The following is a 21,603-nucleotide window of genomic DNA, read 5'->3' as shown; positions in this document are numbered from 1 at the left end:
ACAACAAGCATGATGGCTCCACTTAGATTGTTTCTAGACCAGCTTCTAATCTTTCGAAAAGGAATTCTCTACAATCTGAGCAAACCTCTCTGGAATCAATCCGAGTTTAAGTAAGTTGAATTGAAACGAGGAACGTTGCGAGGAGCTTTGATACCCAAGGTCTCACCGGTATTATAAGGCGGCGCAGTCACGCATTCAACTCGCAGAAACCATCATAAACCTCAAAGTATGCTCAAAAGAGTAACCAATATTTTTCGAATGACTTTCCTATTAAGCTCGTTACCCTATAGGTCTCGTTCTATTCAAAATTTTAAGCTTAGGTTCGCGTTTGGTTTCGTTTTCCTAAGGCGGGCAAGAAGGAAACGGTGATGAAATCCGAGTCCTTATCTTAATTTGGCCAGGCCTTGCCCTTTACTAGGAAATTAAAACAACCGTATTCAAATCCTCAGCATATATTCACCTTAAGGCATACAATAAACCCGCTGACAGGGGATTCGCGGGTGTTTCGAAAGCTTACCTCCCGTACCAGACGGGCGCAGAACCGCTGAAGTCGACTCGGGACACGAATCCTATGTCATGTGCGAACCCGAGGCGCCGAGACGATATTGTAATCGTCGTCCTTCCCTGCAAACAGTTTTATATTTAATGTACCCTTCCTTAGGGTTTAAAAAAAATAATTGTCCAAGTCCAAAGTCCAAATAAAGTGCAAAAGAAAAGTAAAAAAAAATAATTACAAACAATGGAAGGTCTCTAAAATAAAATAAAAATAAATAAATTCTCTCTCTCTCTTTTTTTAATTTTTCTTTCGCTCTTTTTTTTTTGCATTCTCTTTTTCCTTCTCTTTTGGATTTAAGCTTTGATTCCAAGTCTTTAGTATCCAACTTCAAACATGTAATACAAAGACACACCCAAAGAAACGTAAAAAGAACAAATGAAATAAAAAAAAAAAACCTAAAAATTCTACCTAAGCACAAATCCGCGTCGGCGGCGCCAAAATGATAAAGATTTTTTGATTGATGTTGTAGTAATGAGGTTCAAACTCTCGGACTTGTGAAGATTAAATTTAAAGATTTAATAAAATTATATACAAAAATATTAACAAAGTGGGCGAGAGGTAACCAAGACACTAGATTCCACTATGACGCAAAATTGAATGATACATATTTCAAAACTCTAATTATCTTTTAAGACTCTTATTTCTTAATTCACAAATAATCTGGAAAATTCTCAAAAATTAATTGTATCCCCTAAGCATAGATTATCTAAACAAAGCATAACCTATCTAATTGAATCACAACTAATAAAGAAATTTTTTGCAAACAATTAAAAACTCTGCACAAAAGCAGTGATTGAGTGAATTATAAATTATAAATTAGAGGAAATAAATGATTACCAATTATTCATGCGTAAATAGCTTCCTCACTGCCTTGGTTGTGGGAGAAATTAGACTCTCATCATGTTGGAAACACGCTCAAAAGTTGATTTCATTTATGCTCAAAGATGGGTTTACAAATGATGAAAAGGGAGAAATAATTCAAAACCGGGTTTGTAACAATTATATTTGTTACAAACCAGAGAACTACGACCCTCAGCTGTCATTGTAGTAAAATAAGACTGCTGCCGCTGTGTCGCAAAACTGTAGCAAAATAAGACTGCTCAGAGTGGGTCTTGTGTTCTTCGTGTTCTTGGTGCAGCAGCAGAAACTGAGTTTGGGAAAACTCGAATTTCTTCTTCTCTGGCTCTCCTCAGCCCCCCAGACTCTCGACACCCTCTCTAGGACTCCCAGGGAATCTATTTAAAGAAAAAACACGCGTTGAATCTCCTCCATTAATCCCAAATAATCTTCTTTTACTCGGGATATTTTATTTCTTTTTTTTATCAATGATTTTGATTTTTACGCATCTGCAGCTGGATTAAATTCCTTATAAATCTTCTTCACATTCCAAAGTGTTGATTAAGGCTTCCAAACACGTGCAGTACACGTTTAGATTCACCACAACTCGTGTAAGCTCATGTTTTTCCTCCAACTCCCTGTTTGGATTAAACCAAGTTATCCATCCAAATTTGATCGAAACAAACACCCATACCAGCTTTTCTATGACATATCACATCTACCCATGAAGTTTCAGCGATTGAATCGCATAAAAACTCCTCCAAAATCCGATTGAAAATCTTCCTGTGAAAAGAAATATTTTCCCGCCAAAATATTTTTTTGAATTTGTTAAGAAGGTCACCCCTTATCCAGTGGTCGCCCATTATCCGTTGCTGGAGTCCGAATAACACATGTCCTTTGGGGTGCCTTAAGTAATTTTTCTGGGGTGTTTCCAGCATTTTTTCTGGGTTCCTCCGGCGCATTTCTGGGGTGTTTTTAGTCTCTATCCTGGGGTGTAAAACACCACTTTTCGATCCAATTTCGCCGCAAGAGCTTATTTTTCCAAAAACATCTACAAAAACATAAAATAACACAATAAGTATTTAATCGAGTCTAACAATACAAACATTGAGACAAATAGACACAAAATGTCTATCAAATACCCCCAAACTTATTATTTGCTAGTCCTCGAGCAAAACTAATAAAAAATAAAACGAGTTAATCTCGGGAGGGTTTACCAGAGGTGTACCCACAAAACCATTACTTCTAATTGGTCACAAGTATCCAAAGAGCTATGAGGACATACATATTCTCAACCTATCTCCAAGTAACTAGAATGCCAGAGAAATTAAAGGTGTCAGCTCTAAAGATGACTGAAGAAAAGGGGAGACACATCCGCAACACTGCTAGATAAAGAGATATCCGCTACACAGCTAGATAAACATTGTAAGATGCGTCCGCTGTTTTACAGCTGGATAAGATTAGGAGAGAGATAAAGATGGGAGGGACATCTGCTACACAGCTGGACTAATTACGTGTGATGAGTTAAACCAGTGCTAGAAATATCTTGTGCCAGATTGAAAGTGGACTAACAAAGCAACCAAATGTTCGACTCTCTCATAGTGCTCAGTAGAAACAACGTCTTCTTCGGTCTTCAACTGTTGATGATAAACTATCGAACCTCATAGAACCTTGACAATTAACTCTTCTCTTCGATTTCTTCCTTGACTTATAAATTTCTACTTTCCTTTGGCCTTATTGAACAAAACGTAACGATGATTTTTTTCATTTTTCATTTTTTTCATTTTTTTTTTTTTTTTTTTGGAAACAAAAATTACAAGACAACAATTTACATGGCCATGAGAGAAGGACTTTCAAAACTTGGATCTTCGCAACTTGTGATGTCTTGGTATCATGGATTCTAACAACTTATATCATTTGCTCTTATAACTTCAACTTTGATTTTTGAATTATTCTTTTCTATTGTTGCTTCTAAACCTAAAACGTCTTCAACTTTCTTCATAGATTTTGATGTCGCTCCGCTTGTTGATGATGATAAGTTTCTACTGAGAGAGAGTCGCAATCCAGTAACTAAGACTACATTGTGAGGTTGCTTTGTCTTTCTGGCATTTCCTGACCTACTTGCCTTTCCATCATGTATGGTTAGGTCCATCACGGTTACCCTCTAAAAGGAACAAGTTCTCTCCTGAATTTCAAGGATCTCAATGTCTTTTTCTCTAATGTCTCAAAAGGTTGTTATCCCTAGCATTCCAATTTCTATCTTTTCGGTGAGAAACAGTATGTAAACTTAGCTAACCGGATACCATGTGACGCTAGAAGTTTCAAAAGTGCAACTAAAAAGTTCTTCCCCACCCCCAAACTTAAATCTAACATTGTCCTCGATGTTCTAAAGATAAAATTAAAAGCATGAACAAGGAGAAACTGTTACCACTTGAAGAAAAAGAGTTAAGGAAAGATATTACCATGTTGCATGAGCATGGGTTACCTCCCAAGAAGTGCTAAGTTTAAAGTCTTCAGCCAGACTTAGGAAAGGATTAGTCAACTCGAACCGTATAACAGTAGCCGGAATAACTGTGGGTCTTCAAAACCAAATAGAGCTGACCAAAGGAAACTGCAGTAAACCAAGAAAATGAACAAGACTAGCATGCCCTTACCTAGTTTCCTGATTAAGACAACTACAAATTGTGGTTCAGGTTCAGGTTCTATAAAAGGGTCTAAATATATTTCTTTAGGCTGCAACTCCTCAAAAGTGAGATCCGAATTATTAGGTCCTAGAGTCTGTAAAAACTCAAATAAAAATTTAGAAGCACATAATAATAACCTAAATAATTGAGGATCCTCTAAGTCAATCAGGTTTGACTTACAAAATTGACCACAGTGAGGGTAGTAGTCATTCTTAAGAAAATGTGTTGATTCTAATTTCCTAAAGCATTTAGGTTTAGTCTCACAACTAAATATTCGACACATTTGAAATATAAACGTTCCCACATTTGGAAGAAAACTATTTGGTGGGAAAACAAAGTCAATAAGGGTATCATAGCCTGGGCAAACCACATCAACCAGAGGATGGGTTTCTAATGACTGAACTTCTTTCTGGACATTATTAGGTTCGGGAAAACGTGTATGGAGATAATCTTGTACGATGTTGAGGCACAAATGTCAAGCCCTACACGAGGGAACTTTCTAAGAGTTAAAGGTAAAGCACAGGGATAATCACCCCCAAACTTAGAGTTTTGGGTGTCTCTAGGTAGACTAACTACAATTTCCCTAATTTCTAGATCATCGGAATCCTGAAAATGGTCAATTTCTTCTGTTAGGTTATACTCAGGTGAAGCATCCTCACTCATATTTAAAAGCTCTACGAGTTCATCTTCTTCGTCTAAGACTATTGTTTCTAAATCGCTAGACTCTAAAACATTATTCTCAGAATAAACTCGTTCCTCTAAATCATTATCGGCTTTGTAAACAGGAAATACTACATCGTCTAAAACGAGGATATCTCTAGTCAAATCCTCGTCCTTTTGAATAGGTGAATAATTATTAAAATTATTTGGATTTGAAATAGAAATAATATTATCATTGTAAAGCTCAATTGGAGTATCCATTTCCTGATCACTATTCCTACATAAGTATGATTCTCCATCAACACTATCCTCATCATAATAACATGAAAAAGATCGAACCTCATCAAAACAAGTAGTGCTACCAATTCTAACCTTGTTATCTTGATTATGTAAATAACTATCTTCATTCTCAAGGGTATTATTGGATACACTATATTGGCAATTCAAGTAATTTCGAGCAATTCTTTCGTTCGTCTCAGCTATCCGCTTGAGGTGGTCTTCTAAAGAAGGTTCACTCATTATTGTAGTTCTTTCGTCTATAATTATACTATTCATCTCAGCTAACTTACGCGTCGACTCAGCTAACTTCCTGAGGGACTCTTCTAAAGGAGGAATAGGAACAGAGGGATCATAAAAAGGACTACTTTTCAATAGTTTGATTGTATCCTCTAGAGACGAAGAACTAGTACTATAATCTTCTTTCTCGTAAGACTGATGCATGTGTGGATAGTAATTGGGCTCACCAGGGTATGACCCATATCCTTCCAAAGGATGGCGTTCCCAACCACTATTCCCAACATGGTCATAAAAAGGATGATGTCCATATTCAAATTCAGGTCGATAATCATTGTATTGGCTTCTATCATACCAGTTCGACATTCTTAATTGCAAGGGAATTCTACACAATCACAAACAAGGCTGACTCGACCAAATCAAACCTATAAAATCTAGCAAACAACAAGCATGATGGCTCCACTTAGATTGTTTCTAGACCAGCTTCTAATCTTTCGAAAAGGAATTCGTTACAATCTGAGCAAACCTCTCTGGAATCAATCCGAGTTTAAGTAAGTTGAATTGAGACGAGGGAAGCTGCGAGGAGCTTTGATACCCAAGGTCTCACCGGTATTATAAGGCGGCGCAGTCACGCATTCAACTCGCAGAAACCATCATGAACTTCAAAGTATGCTCAAAAGAGTAACCAATATTTTTCGAACGACTTTCCTATTAAGCTCGTTACCCTATAGGTCTCGTTCTAGTCAAAATTTTAAGCTTAGGTTCGCGTTTGGTTTCGTTTTCCTAAGGCGGGCAAGAAGGAAACGGTGATGAAATCCGAGTCCTTATCTTAATTTGGCCAGGCCTTGCCCTTTACTAGGAAATTAAAACAACCGTATTCAAATCCTCAGCATATATTCACCTTAAGGCATACAATAAACCCGCTGACAGGGGATTCGCGGGTGTTTCGAAAGCTTACCTCCCGTACCAGACGGGCGCAGAACCGCTGAAGTCGACTCGGGACACTCCTATGTCATGTGCGAACCCGAGGGCCGAGACGATATTGTAATCGTCGTCCTTCCCTGCAAACAGTTTTATATTTAATGTACCCTTCCTTAGGGTTTAAAAAATAATTGTCCAAGTCCAAAGTCCAAATAAAGTGCAAAAGAAAAGAAAAAAAAAATAATTACAAAAAATGGAAGGTCTCTAAAAAAAATAAAAATAAATTCTCTCTCTTTTTTTTTAATTTTTCTTTCGCTCTTTTTTTTTTGCTTTCTTTTTCCTTCTCTTTTGGCTTTAAGCTTTGATTCCAAGTCTTTAGTATCCAACTTCAAACCTGTAATACAAAGACACACCCAAAGAAACGTAAAAAGAACAAATGAAATAAAAAAAAAAAACCTAAAAATTCTACCTAAGCACAAATCCGCGTCGGCGGCGCCAAAATGATAAAGATTTTTTGATTGATGTTGTAGTAATGAGGTTCAAACTCTCGGACTTGTGAAGATTAAATTTAAAGATTTAATAAAATTATATACAAAAATATTAACAAAGTGGGCGAGAGGTAACCAAGACACTAGATTCCACTATGACGCAAAATTGAATGATACATATTTCAAAACTCTAATTATCTTTTAAGACTCTTATTTCTTAATTCACAAATAATCTGGAAAATTCTCAAAAATTAATTGTATCCCCTAAGCATAGATTATCTAAACAAAGCATAACCTATCTAATTGAATCACAACTAATAAAGAAATTTTTTGCAAACAATTAAAAACTCTGCACAAAAGCAGTGATTGAGTGAATTATAAATGATAAATTAGAGGAAATAAATGATTACCAATTATTCATGCGTAAATAGCTTCCTCACTGCCTTGGTTGTGGGAGAAATTAGACTCTCATCATGTTGGAAACACGCTCAAAAGTTGATTTCATTTATGCTCAAAGATGGGTTTACAAATGATGAAAAGGGAGAAATAATTCAAAACCGGGTTTGTAACAATTATATTTGTTACAAACCAGAGAACTACGACCCTCGGCTGTCATTTATGTATGAAGAGTTGAAGAACCAAGGAAATCAAGATTGTCGTTTTTACTTTTAACAAGTACAAGCCATATGTAAAATGGTTTTGTCACTAAAATTGAAAAAGGGGGAGATTGTTAGAGCACTGCTCGGTTGAACCCACTAGCGTTGGTATGTCAAGTTAGTTGTCAATTTTAGTTGCCAAAATGCATTCTTGATTTAGCATACTAAAGATAGTTTCGGACTAGTTTAGGTCTAAAAAGTTGAATCGAAGTTATCCTTAAAGGATGAAGATTGAAGGCTACAAGAAGACATCAACAAGTACTTCATCAACAAAGGTATGTCATTGATTTCACTTGGATTCTTGTTCAATTCTACCTTTCTAATCTATCGAGATAAATGCTAACTCTATGGAACAATTCCTATGACGGTAAATGTACATTTATGTATATATACTTGAGGTTATTTGATTCATGACTTTGGTGATAATAACCTTTATCCTATAAAGGATCTCATGTTATAGTGAATGAGCTTGAGAATCCAATGAGCCAAGAATCACTCAATTCCGAGATATAGCGACAAAGTTATGAGTGATTTAAGTTCATTAGTAGGAAACATTCCATGGGCTTTGGAGTGGTCCGCGAACTTGGGCCCAATACGTGACTAAAAGGGATTTTTGGTCAAGTTGCTGATGTTTCCTTATCTAGGCAAGTTAGATATTGTTCCAAACACTTTTGATTACCATATTAAAGTGTTTGTGATTCATGTCTAAGTTAAAATGTGATTTATTCACATAAATATAATTTTTGCTAAATAAGTTATTTATTTAATTATATTGGCAAGAGTTTTAACTTAGGAAAGACTCCCATATTTAGGAGAGTCTTGTAAAAGGAAAATAACTTTGCTTAGCTTCCAAGCTATTGTTCATTATAAATAATGAGTTTGCGAGTTTACACGTTTTTTTATCCCTTTGGAAAATTGGCGTAAGCTCTGCAGGTTGTTTTCAACGTCTTCCGTTCTTCGTGAACGAGAGTGAGATAAAAGTCTGTATTAGGGATCACAGAGCCAAGTTGGATTTAATCTTCGTGATTGATCATACAACTTGTAATCTAGTTTTTTCACCTCTTGTCTATTCTAAGGTTTTCTCTTCTGATATAAAACCATTCAAGAGTTGTTGATCATAAACCCTAGGTTTTGATAGATTTCAGTTTCCGATCGTATACCAACACTTGTTAGTCGAAATCGGAGACTAGAAAGAAAAACTTCTTTTGAGGCATCTCGTAAAAATCCTTGAGAAGTTTTAAACAAGATATCTCTAGATTTATTCTAGTTGTTCTTGTTGTAGAGTTATTAGGTTTCTCTTCCTTTCATTGAAGAGTATAATAATCCCTAATCTACAGGTTTGTTTTGATATTACTTTTACCTAGTAATTGTTTTTATCAAAATAAACACAAGATTTCCAAAACCTTGATTCACATCTAAAGGGAAATCAAACTGGTGTTTTGTGCAAACAATATCAAATCGTATCGATCCTGGTGGTGTATCTTCTAAAGAGAACTTTTGTTTCTGCTAGAAGATTTGTGTGAAGAGTTCCTAAAGAGAATTTGTATTCTGCTAGGAGTTCTACACGTGCTGAAGAAGGTATTACATCTAGTCCGAATAGGTAGTAGGAATTTGGTGTAACAACTTATTATCAGTGTGTGTTTATTCTAGACTAGGTCCCGGGGTTTTTCTGCATTTGAGGTTTCCTAGTTAACAAAATTGTGGTGTCTGTGTTATTTCTTTTCCGCATTATATTTTATTTATATAATAGAAATATCACAGGTTGTACGTTAAGATCAATCAGTTCTTGTATCCATCCTTAGGGTTGTTGAGTGAATTGATTGACACTTGAACATTGGTCTTTGGTACCGTTCAAGTTAAACCTCTTATATTCAATCGGGCTCGCAAATCCCTATTTGCTGATTGCGGATTGAATCAAGAGATAGAGATATACAACTCTTTGATATACTTTTTATAGATTGAGTCTAACTGTCTAGTTGATTCTCTTGAAAGTATATTGGAGTTTGTATATTCAGATTGCCAAACGAAATATTGGGTGGTGTTGTTAGACCCCCGCTTTTTCAACTTGAGTCTCTTCCGACTCCACAACATGATCCTCCTGGTACTGTCCAGGAGGAAATCCAACCATCAGAGACCCATTGTTTGGATAAATATATTTTTCAAGACACTCATATGAATCCCAAATGGGCGCCGCAGAAAAACTCAGTTTTCTTGCAAGAAATTTTAGATCAGGTTGTGCTCTGTGTGTTTATTTTTCTAATCCGGTGCAATTGTCTCATAATTGTGGCAGTTTTATTTGGTATTGTTGATCCACAGTTGTTTCGACTATTGATATATGATATGAAAGGTAATTAGCCATTTGGTGGTACTTGATGTCTGGCTGAGGACTTTAAACTTAGCACTTCTTGGGAGGTAACCCATCCCCATGCAACACGGTAATATCTTTCCTTAACTCTTTTGCTTCAAATGGTAACAGTTTCTCCTTGTTCATGCTTTTAATTTTATCTTTAAAACATTGAGGACAATGTTAGATTTAAGTTTGGGGGTATGGGAGAAACTTTTTGTTAGTTGCAATAAATAAACTCCAGAACTTATAAATTTATGCTTATTAAGGATGGCACTAACCACTCTAAGTGGATGGAAGCATCTTGGTTGTAGGAGTTGATGAACCAATCTGATTAGATGGAAACATCTAAAGAGTCTATTCATAAAAGCACAGAGCTCAGGTGTTAGAAATAACTTGGTAGTTTCGCCATATCTCGTTGAGTCCTTTTCACTTCTGTTTTTATTTTGTTTTCTTTTTAAAAATATGTTTCTCTAAGTGATTAGGTGGGGCTCACGAATCAAGTTGTTACCACTGCTAGGGTGAAATAGAGTGATTGAGATACCAAAAAATTAAAAAAAAAAAGTGAAAAAGAAAGAAAAAGGATTATTATGGAAAAAAAGACCAGACCATCAGACCAAACAGAATAAATTGTTCAATAAAATCGACCGCTGGTTCCCTTGTATATGCCAGACGAGTTGATCTAGAATTAGGATTGTCGATCACTGGTTCCCTTGTATATGCCAGTTGCGTTGATATTAGTCAGACTAGTATCTCATCCCATTAGGATAGGTTCATTTTGGCAGTGGCCTTCAGACAGATATGAGAAACACCATTCACCTAGTCAACATCAAAACCATCTATGTTTTTCTATATCCATCTCTTAATCTATCCATGTGATTGGTTGACTCCGGATATTGATGTCCATAGTGCGACTATCTGAGTAGAGCTCTCTCACTTATATATGAATTTTAGTATGCTTGAGTGCAAACTCGTGTACAACAATTGGAATTTCGCATCAGGGTACTTCCTCCTGTAGTCAATAAGTATGCCAACCAAGGAGATTCTTTAGTGCCTTCCAAGGTTCTTCGTAGATAGCTAGAGTCTGGAGTAAAGGTTTTGTGGGTATATCTCTTGTAAGCCCTCCCGAGACTATAACTCGTCCACTAGGGCCACCTAGGGGTTTAAAGGCTTATTGCATGCGCTAAATGCAATCGACGATGCCTGCGACAGTGAGTTAGGATTTTATTTTGTAGATTTGATTTGCTCGAGGACTAGCAAATAATAAGTTTGGGGGTATTTGATAGACGCATTTATGTGTCTATTTTGGTCTCAATTATGTGTATTGTTAGTGCTCGATTTTGTAGTTATTTGACTATTTTATGTTTTTGTAGGTGTTTTTGGAGAAATAAACTCTTACGGAGAAATTGGCTCGGAAAGTGGCATTTGGACCTTCGACAGAAAGTACTAAAAACATCCCGGAAGTATGTTGGAGATGCCCCAGAAAAGTTATATTGACACCCCCAAAAGAATTGCTAAAGGGACCCCAAACCAAATTACTAAGGGGCGACCAACTTCTAAACGCACCCCAGTCTGGAAAGGGGGAGATCATCTTCCTTGTTTGAATTTCATGTTTTGGCGGGAAAACAAGAGCAGTCACTGGCGGAATTTAGGTTTGAGTTATATGCGAGTTTGAAGGAGATTCAATCACGGATTTCATTTGGTTAAGCCATGTTTGGACTAAACAGGGTTGGTAGGTACATTAGAATCGATCAAATTGGGTTGTATCATTGGGTTTACGTAAAACAGGGGAGGTGAAAACATTGTCGGGTCCGGAAACGAGTTGGCTAAGTCAAGAAAGGTATTGTGGTTTTGTTGTTGCAGCTGGTGTTGACTCTGAGGATGAGCAATAAGGGATCGATTATGTGTGACAGGTGAGCAAGTTTGGCAGTTGCATTTTAGCGACAAAACATGGGAGTTAGAATATCGGATATTTTTGGAAGTTACGTGCAAGTTTGGAGAGCGGATATTTTTGCATTCTGCCAGATTTCGGTTACCAAGTTTAGAGACTTCCATATGATGACAGGGACGCGTGAAGTGAAGAAAAAGCATCGGGACTTGGCAACGAAGAAATAATTTATTTTTGGGAAGGTTTGATCGAGAAAGTTGGGGCCTGTGCAGTATATAAGAGCTTCTGGGAGTTCATAGAGGGGGAATCGAGACTTTGGGATGGTTTGGGGTAGTTGCAGAGCAAGAACAAAGGTTGCAGAGGCGTTATTCATCGCAGCAGAGAAGGAAGAAGAAGAACCAGAGAACAACACTTAAAGATAGTCGCAGAAACCGTTAGCTATTCTTTCAAAATTCAATACCTTTGTAACAGTTTTGTTAGGGTTTTCTCTGTAACAGTAGGCTCTGTAACAGTGAGTTCTGTAACAAATATATCTGTTACAAACTCGCTGCATAATATTATTTCTCAATAAAAACACCTTTTGAGTCATGTTTCTATCTTTTGGGTGCGTTTTGAGCATGAGGAGCTAAACCCCAAAACTGGGATGATGGAGGAAGCCATGCTTCACAATTGTTTGGTAATTATACTTGATTCTTATGACTTTTTGCATTGATTTTTAATCGATTTATGATTTTCATTGATTATTTGTGATTTTGTTTGATAGTGTATGCTTAGTCAAGGAACTCTTGATGCACTATGCTTATGATTTACATCTAATGCTTTATAAAATCTACTTTTGGCAAAGAAATAGAGTCTAGAAAAGAGCTAAAATTATTATAAATCATTGTGTGAACCGATTGATTGTGAAGTTTGGTGGAATCCTAAGTCCCAGTATCTCTCAACTTTGTTAAAATCTCTTATTTGTTTTTATTATTTTTGTTTATTACATCTGAAATTAAATCTCTACAAGTCTGAGAATCGAACATCTTATTTACCACTTCTACAACACATCAAGGAGCAACAACAAGGGAAGTGTGGCCATGCCATAGGCTAGACGGCGCCACTTGGCCATGCCCTATGCTACCCAAACGGCCCTTATTCCTTTGTCGACCGATCATATCGCTTTAAACCCGCCACGGTGTACTGGAAGTGTGGACACACCCTTGCTTGTCGGCCCCCTTTCCATCGACCAATCAGGTCGCTCTAAATGCGTCAAACGCATTTCGAACGAGGCCGGCTCCATGATTCTTGTCGGACCCCTTTTCATCGACCAATCAGGTCGCTTTAAATCCGCCACGGTGCACTAGAAGTGTGGCCACGCCCTTGCTTGCCGTCCCCCCTTTCCATCGACCAATCAGGTCGCCCTAAGTGTTCCACACGCATTTAGAATGAGGTCGTCCCCATGTTGCTTGCAGGCCCCCTTCCCATCGACCAATCAGGTCACTCTAAACTTTCCACACGCACACCAGAAGTGTGGCCACGCCCGCGTTTGGCCGGCCCCTCTTTTAATCGACCAATCAGATCGCTCTAAACCTGCCACAGTATTAAAAGAGGCAAAGTTGCGCCAGATGGTCACAATGCCAAATTGACTTTCCAAAAGTCGCGCCAATACGCTAATTGGCATGCCAAACATGCCGAACGCGCCACTTTGCCACTGAAACATGCCAAACGTGGCAACTTACTATAAATAGCGCACCAATGTGCTAACCCACTCCTTCTTCATGGCCAAACTCCATAACATATTTAATTAGGGTATTCCAAACACGTCTCTGCTTTAGTGGCGTTAGTCCTAACCCTAATTTCCAGTCGTGGTGCAAATCATGCCTCTTCGGCCCCCACAACATGCCACGAACCGTACAGGACCCAGGAAACCCTAATAATGGCGCCATGACATGGCCACCCGTGGGAATCCTGCTCTTGGGGTCATTTCCACATGATGGCTTGGCTATGGTTCCTTTGGCGTGGCTATGGCACCATTTGCACAAAACATCGATGTGCAATGGCCACATGCCACATGCTGCACGCGCGTTTGCGCTAGTTAAGGTTTTGACGCACCAAGCCCTAATTTAGGCAAAGTTGCTACGCAAACCAAGCCAAGTAATGTTTCTAAGAGCATTGGGATTGATGTGGCAACATGGACAATGTTGCCACGCCAATGTGCCAAAATCTAGCGGTCATGGCTACGCCTGAAGTTACTTCGTGCCACTGGCATGTGTTAACTATGCCAGCCACGCCACCATCATGCCGCACGTGCTGAATAGGGTTGCGATACGCCAAATCCTAATTTAGCCAAAAGTTGCCATGCCAACTGAGTTCAGTAACTCTCCTAAGTCATCAAGATTAACTTAGTAACAGGGCCAATGTTACATATTTGGGTCTAACACCAATATGCCACAACAGTTGCCACGGCTATGCCAGTAACATGCCGCCACGCCATGGCTACGCCAGACGCCACTATGCCAATGACGCCACTTTGTTATACAACAAGATATGGCCATAATCAATGGTCATCCTTCCTCTTGAGATGCAATCTCAGCCATCCAAGTTTACCACCGAACTGACGGACTTGTGGCAAATTTTAGGCGACCAGCCGCTTAAATCTCGTAGTCATGGCTACGCCAGGCGCCATTTATACCACCGCGCCACTGGCATGCACGAGCTATACCAGTCATGCCGCAGTGCCACTGGCGTACACCAAAAACACCACCATGCCATTACTATGCGCCAACAGAAGGTAGCCATAATCAACGTCTACCCTTCCTCATGAGATACAATCTCAGCCATCCAAGTTCGCCACCGAACTGACGGTCTTGTGGCAAGTTTTTGGCGATCAGCCAAGACGTGTCTAATAGCATCACATGCTATTTTCCTGCGACAAGACTCTTGACTTTGACTTGCCACACATAGCAACCTGCTACACGTTTTCCACGAAAACACTCGAGACATCAAACATGTCACAAACTGGGGGATACTCATCAGGGTATTGGTCTGGCGGTTTACAGCGTGCGGCATGCAATACCCCCGTTATAAGAAAGTGTCATGAAGCGGGACAATTAGTGGCGGTAAGAAGTAATGGGTGTAAATGGATCCACTTCCTTCATCATGGAAGCATGGATTTCTGACGGTTATACGTTACTCCATTCTTCCACCACTCAATCGTTCTCACTTCCGACGAGACTAGGGTACGTTTCAATATGACTTGTATAAATAGGCTTCACCTATTTCCACCAAAAAACAAGTTTTTGTTCGGCAACAACAGAGTATCTAGAAATCACCTGGTAGATTTCCATTCTGCTAGCCAGTTCTACTTTCCGATACAAGTCATAAACATCCATACCTTCAGAATCAACTATTCTGGTCTCAACACTCTCTTCGCTTCCCTCCCTAAGACCAACCCTTCTCCTTCACTTTGTGACCGAAGCAAGCTTGGAACAACCATTTCTTGGTTTAGGCCAGGATTGTACAGATTGATCTCTCGAATCAAAAGTACTCCCGTGCAGTGCATTGTTTAGGGTTTAGATTCGTTTCTCGTCCACACATCCAAATTTACCAAAATCAGCAGAAACGGTTTTCACCCCACAAACAGTTAGTTAACTAGCATTTCTTGTTAAGGCATTCGATTAGACTTGAATAACTGAAATCTCCACTTTGATAAGTCTAACTAAGATCAGAATTAACTTAGTTTCTCTTATCCGGAATCGAATTGGACTAAACAATTCATCCCAAAAACCTTTTTGTTAAGCCATAAACAATTCATACAAAACAAATAAATCAACTTTCATAATTATTTACCTCAACCGGAAGCAATTGAAACAAACATAGACATTATAGTACCCAATTGCACCGAAATTTTGTAAGCCTAAATAATTGATACCAAACCATAAAGCAAGATAACAATAGTTTTTCTTAACCGGAAACAATTGAATCACACACACATCCATACACAAATAATGGAATAAACATCAATTGTACCGAAACTTTGTTAAGCAAAAGCAATAAATATATGCAATAAAATCAGGCTTTTCTTAAACAGGAAAACAATTAACTAACAAATTTGTTACCTCAAGTTCCGCATCCTCTTCACCCCAGAAAGATATATCATTAAGCGCAAGTTCAAGATAGAACTCTCCCCCGTTGTGTTGTCATCCTCTCGCAAGACAAAATAACAACAACAAAGACCAACCTTTACCAGAGAAAGGTTGAAAGACGGTTTTAACTAATGCAATGCAAAATTTGAAACCCCGAAACACATATGCTTTTATGATAAATCAAATGATTCAACATATTTTTACTTTTTCACATATTAGTTTCAATCAGAACCCCTTATGATCCTTTGATAAAGCCCACCAACATGGGCTAGAACTTAATCCTGCTAAACCAAAAAGTCACCCAAACCATAAGGGTTCCCGCAATATGAGATCAAATATTAAGGTTATGAAAACCGAAATCAAACATCCCATAAACATACATAGCAATAAGATAAAGCATTCAAGCACATGCTATGTAAACGAAAACTATCACAAGAAAAATTATAAACTAATAATTTTATTCATAAGCAAGATAGTTTTATTCAAAATAGACCTTATACAATTATTGAAAGAAATCAAAGCTGATGTCTATTTTTTTCTTGATTAAGTATTGCAGCATATAACTTAATCTCTTGTGGTGCTCTTGTTATTCACTGAGGTTTCTTCAGTGTTCAAACTTTTAAAGCATGTCTCAAGAGACTTGTCTGCAACTACTTCTTGTTTCTCAAGTTTTTCAACTTGAACCTTCATATCAGCAAGATCAACTTTTGTTTCCTCAATCTTATCTTTGAGCCAATCTTGATTTCGAACCGTTATTACGAGGTTGGTTCTTAGTTCTTCAAAACCTTGGATATAGTCAATCATACTATCAGAACGAATCCACTTTGTTTTGGCTGGATCTTGTAAATTGTAAGCCAACGAACATGACTCATCTTGTGATCCAACGGAGCTATCAGAATCATAATCAGACATGATTTTTGATATGTTTTTCTTCTTCCTCTCTGTATTGGTTCCTTGACAATCCTTAACCTTTTGAGCTTCCTCCTTATTAGCCTTTGTGACACTGCAAGTTATTGGAGGCATGCTCGGTTATTTAAATAGGGATTGATCAGGGTTTCAGAATACAAGCAAGAGATAATTTCTCTTTAAGAAGAGACAACTTTTGGACCGAAAATATTAAAATAATATATTCTATTTCCTTTGTCCGAATTTCTCATCCTGAAAGGCTTATTAAAATTCGAAAATTCTAAATAAAACCTATTTTTGGAAGATCATGTTAAACATGAACAATTTTTAGACAAACATGGATTCACAGTCATCCATAAAATGTCACAAATTTTTCTGATAAACAAACACAAAAAAAAGTGCTCTCATTTTATTGTGATTTTCTCATACGTAATTAAGAGAACGAAGGAGGATGATAGTGCACAATTTCGATACAACTAAGTTGTATCGGAGTAAGCTTTTTCTAGCTTAAAGCGAGTATCAGAACCATAGTTCATGTTTCTCTTTGGGAATTTCTTCCCAAAATATTTTCTCCCAGGATAATGATCTTTTCTAACTCTATAGATATGATCATGTGGAGAAGATGTACTAATGTGAGAATTTTCAGGGATAGATGAATCTCTCTTAATTCTATCAATGAGATTTTCATAAGATTTTCTCATTCTAAGGGTTTTCTTATGATGCACATCAGTATGATTGTCTGAAACAATTATCGGAAATTCATGATTGTTTCCTTCGCAGAGATTCTCTCTTTCCCTTCTCCTAGAATCTTTCTTTATCAAAACAAGAATTGTTTCGATATGGGTGAGGAGGAACCTTTTCCAGAAGCGATTATCAACTCTTTCTTCTGACTCTTTTGAGTTGATCTTATCGGGTAGTGGTATATTTTGTCTTTCTATAGAGGAATGGTCTTTCAGTTTTTTAAGACAAGAAACTTCTTTCAATATTTTTACCACCGTATTTTGAAGAAGTACAAGTTTCATGTCAAGTGACTGAAAGTTGTATTCCTTAAGATCATGATTATGGAATCGGTTCAAAGTTTCCTTTGGACAAGAATTCGTCTAATCAGTAGATGTAGAAGATGGTTTCTCATCCTCTTCTAACTTGATGTAGTTGGGCAAACTACCATCATCTTGATCTGTTTCAGATGTGACTAAACCGGTTTTATCACAGTCCGTAAAAGTCGAGCAAGGACTTTTAGTTTCCTCATTATCAGAAGAAATCACAACAACATCATTAGTCAGAGTCATGGGACGTGTCTCTTTATCTTGAGTAAGACATTTACCAAGAGCTTCTAATTTGACAGTGAGATCCATATTCTCTTTGGCTAGAATATTCAGTTGAACGTCTTTATCTCTAATCTCATTCTTAAGAAGATTTGACTCTGTCTTTAATATCATCACTTTTGTAGACAGAGATTTTATAGGCTTTAGGAGTTTTACCAACTCTTTATCAGCATCTTCTTTTTCATCAGAGAACGACTCAGATGTTTTCGCAACTCCTGGATAATGAGTCAATGAAGTAGTAACATCTTCAACATTTGAGTATTCATACTCTTGCATAACGTTAACTAAATCAAGACATAAATTCAATTTCTTATAGGTTGGATCGCACCAAACACAGATTGTTAGATCTTTTCGTGTTAGCCTGCTCGATAGCAATTGACAAAGACGAGGGTACCCAAATATACCTCAATCTAAAACTTTTTCACTTATAAAACCTTTCTCCGAAAGTGATTGTCTATGGACTGAGTCGAGACAATACAACTAATCGGTTCACACTTCGTGTGATCGTCTATGGATACGAGATCGAGACAATACGACAACAAGATAACTTGTGTGATTGACTATGGATACAAGATCGAGACAATACAACAACGAAGTATGTTTACTTGATAATAGGTTTGGACTTAACCAAACACAATAGGATTGCTATCAAGTAAATAGGAATTAACGTTTGTGTATTTCACTTCTAATTATAACAAAAATAATTATAATTGTGGAAATAGAAAAGTAAAAGACACGGAAAGATTTTGTTAACAAAGAAACTGCAAATGCAGATAAACCCCGGGACCTTATCCAGAATTGAATCTCAGGATTAAGCTGCTATACAAAATCTAAACCAACATCGTATAGTTGAGACCAAGCAACTAAACCCATGGTTCACCTAGTTCTGTCTGTATCCCTGCGCCTCCAACTTGCAATAAGTCACGCACTTGGAACAATTCCTTTGGTTCGTATTCCAAACAGTAAAGGAACAACAAATTTGTTCGGTAACAACTCTTTTCAAAAAAGTGATATGAGTTTGACAAAAGGATCTTTCGTTTATCCCAATAAACTCCTTTGTCAGGTTCTTGGATCAATCCAATAACAACTACCAAAGTAATTGTCAAGACTTATGCAATCAATACTTTGAATTACAAAGAATTGTATTGATGTCGATCTACTCAACTAATCAATTAAGGTTATCACAAAGATAAACCGATTATAGTTGGATCCCCAGCCGATCAAGTTTTGTGCACACCAAAGATTATGAACCCAAATCAGAAATCTTCTTCGTTTTCAAATCTTCTAGATCTTCTATAAACACCTGCACACAATCAACTTGAATCTCTTGTGATCAATCGCACACAGAACGGTGTCTGTTAACAAAGGATTATCACAAGACATCTTTAGATCTACAAACAGTCTAAAGATCCCTGTCGAAACTTCGATCTAGTTTGAGTGAATCTTATATCAGAAGAGAAGATTCTCAAGCATAAACAAACTAGGTGCAATCAAAGTTCAACAACGTTAGTCAATCAAATCAATCGAAAACTAATAATAAATTACAATTATCTAGTTTCCCACCAACAGTACTCGTAGAGCTTCCCAATCCCAAAGAAGTCTTTAAAACGAGCGGTCGTAAGATATTTCAGCTAATTAGGGTACTTTCCTCTCCGAATAGACGGCTCCACCAGTAACAACACAACTAGGTAGTTTTGCTGGCTCTGAGGATTAGTTTGCTCGAGATGCAAACTTCAATATTTATAGACCAAGGAAGTTTGGACACCAAGGAATTTCCAAAACCGAAAATATTCTCAAGATATGCAATATATTTCCAAATTCGGTTTTCATAATTCCTGGAAATGCTTTGTCCAAATATTGACCGGAATCTCAGTAGAAAATCTCCAATTAGTAAATACACATTACCAATTTTTATTTTCTAAAGATATGCATTTTAATTGCTGGAAATTAAAAGCATATAAAACTAAAAACCTTAATTAAAAGATTCTCAATTTATTTCGATCCGGGATTCTCCTTTAGCTATTAAGGAATATCTTTGAACAATAAAAGATAAGAGTTACTGCACATGTTCAAAGTATGTCGACATCTTTACTTTGTAAATCCTTTTTCATATTTACAATCTTGGAACCGATTTTCCACACTTCCAAACGAGTTTAGAATTGGGTCATCTGATTTCCAAGAACTATGTGATTGATCAAAAACATTCAATCACCATTTATGGGTTTAACGGTTTTACCAAAACAAGTTTCGGCTGCACCTCCAAGTGGCTACTAGGATCGGTCACATTAGTTTCCAAAACATTGGTAACTAAGTACCAAGATCGGTTACCACTTATTTATGGTACTTACTTGTGATCGGTTGCTCAAGTTATAGGATCGGTCACACCAATTACTAAAACTTGTTAACCTACTACAAGTATCGAATACACATCTTGTGATTGGTCCCAACCAAGTTCTAGGATCGGTTACGCAATGACTAGGAATGGTCACACCAATTACAAATATCGATCATACCATTTCAGGTGATTACTTAGGATCGGTTTCATGCGATTATGTCGATGTCTTATATACGAAGTTCAAACAATAGACGTTATACTTCATATTGTAATTCCTTAATACTATGTCTAACTAGAGTATAATCATTCACAGATTCGCAGTTATGTTTTTCAATATACACGACTTGAAAGATATGTTAGGGAATGAAACAGTTCAAGTCAAATATTACTAACCTCAAGAGGAAGGATGATGTCGTCGTTGTAGTTCCTTACTTCTTCACATTCTTCAAGTCTTCACGTAATACTTGTAATGTCTCATATCCTAATACTTTCAAGCTAACCTATATGAAGTTGACTCTAGTAAATAATCAAGTGACTCTTTAAATGAGTTTTGATTTACTAAAATATGACAACCAAACTTGACATATCAACGCTTGGTGGGTTCAACCGAGATATTCTCTAACAGAATGTTTCAACGATTAATGAGAGTTTAAAACGACTACCTATACCTGGATATATCATCGTATTTATACTTTGTATGTGCATTGTGGAAGTCTATTTCAGGTGCGGAACTATTATTTACGAACCTTGTTTGCGAACTGGTTTACCTGTGAAAAGGTCCGGTGAAAAAGCGGGGGGTCTAACAACCACACCCAATATTTCGTCCGAAAATCTGTATGGACTAACTCCAATATAATTCCAAGAGAATCAACTAGACAGTCAGACTCAATCAAGGAAATATATCCAATAGTTGTATCTCTATTTCTCAATACAATCTGCAATCGAACAGATATAAATCTGTGATCCCGATTGATATGAGAAATAACTTGAACGGTATCAAAAACCAATGTTCAAGTGTCAATCAATTACTACCCAACAAAAAGGTTAGATTTCCCAATTGATTGAACTACGCACAACCTGTGATATTTCAATTATATAAAATATAACGCGGAAAAAAAATAACACATATACCATAAGTTTTGTTAACGAGGAAACCACAAATGCAGAAAAACCCCGGGACCTAGTCCAGTTTTGAACACCACATTGTATTAAGCCGCTACAGACACTAGCCTACTACAAGATTAACTTCGGACTGGAATGTAGTTGAGCCCTAACCAATCTCACACTGATCAAGGTACAGTCGCGTTACTTACGCCTCTGAATCCCAGCCGGACTCTACGCACTTGATTCCCTTAGCTGATCT

This window comes from Papaver somniferum, chromosome 10, assembly GCF_003573695.1.
Source record: "Papaver somniferum cultivar HN1 chromosome 10, ASM357369v1, whole genome shotgun sequence".
NCBI classification, from domain to species: domain Eukaryota; kingdom Viridiplantae; phylum Streptophyta; class Magnoliopsida; order Ranunculales; family Papaveraceae; genus Papaver; species Papaver somniferum.
The sequence above is the reverse complement of the archived record's forward strand: the minus strand, read 5'-3'. Positions refer to the sequence as shown.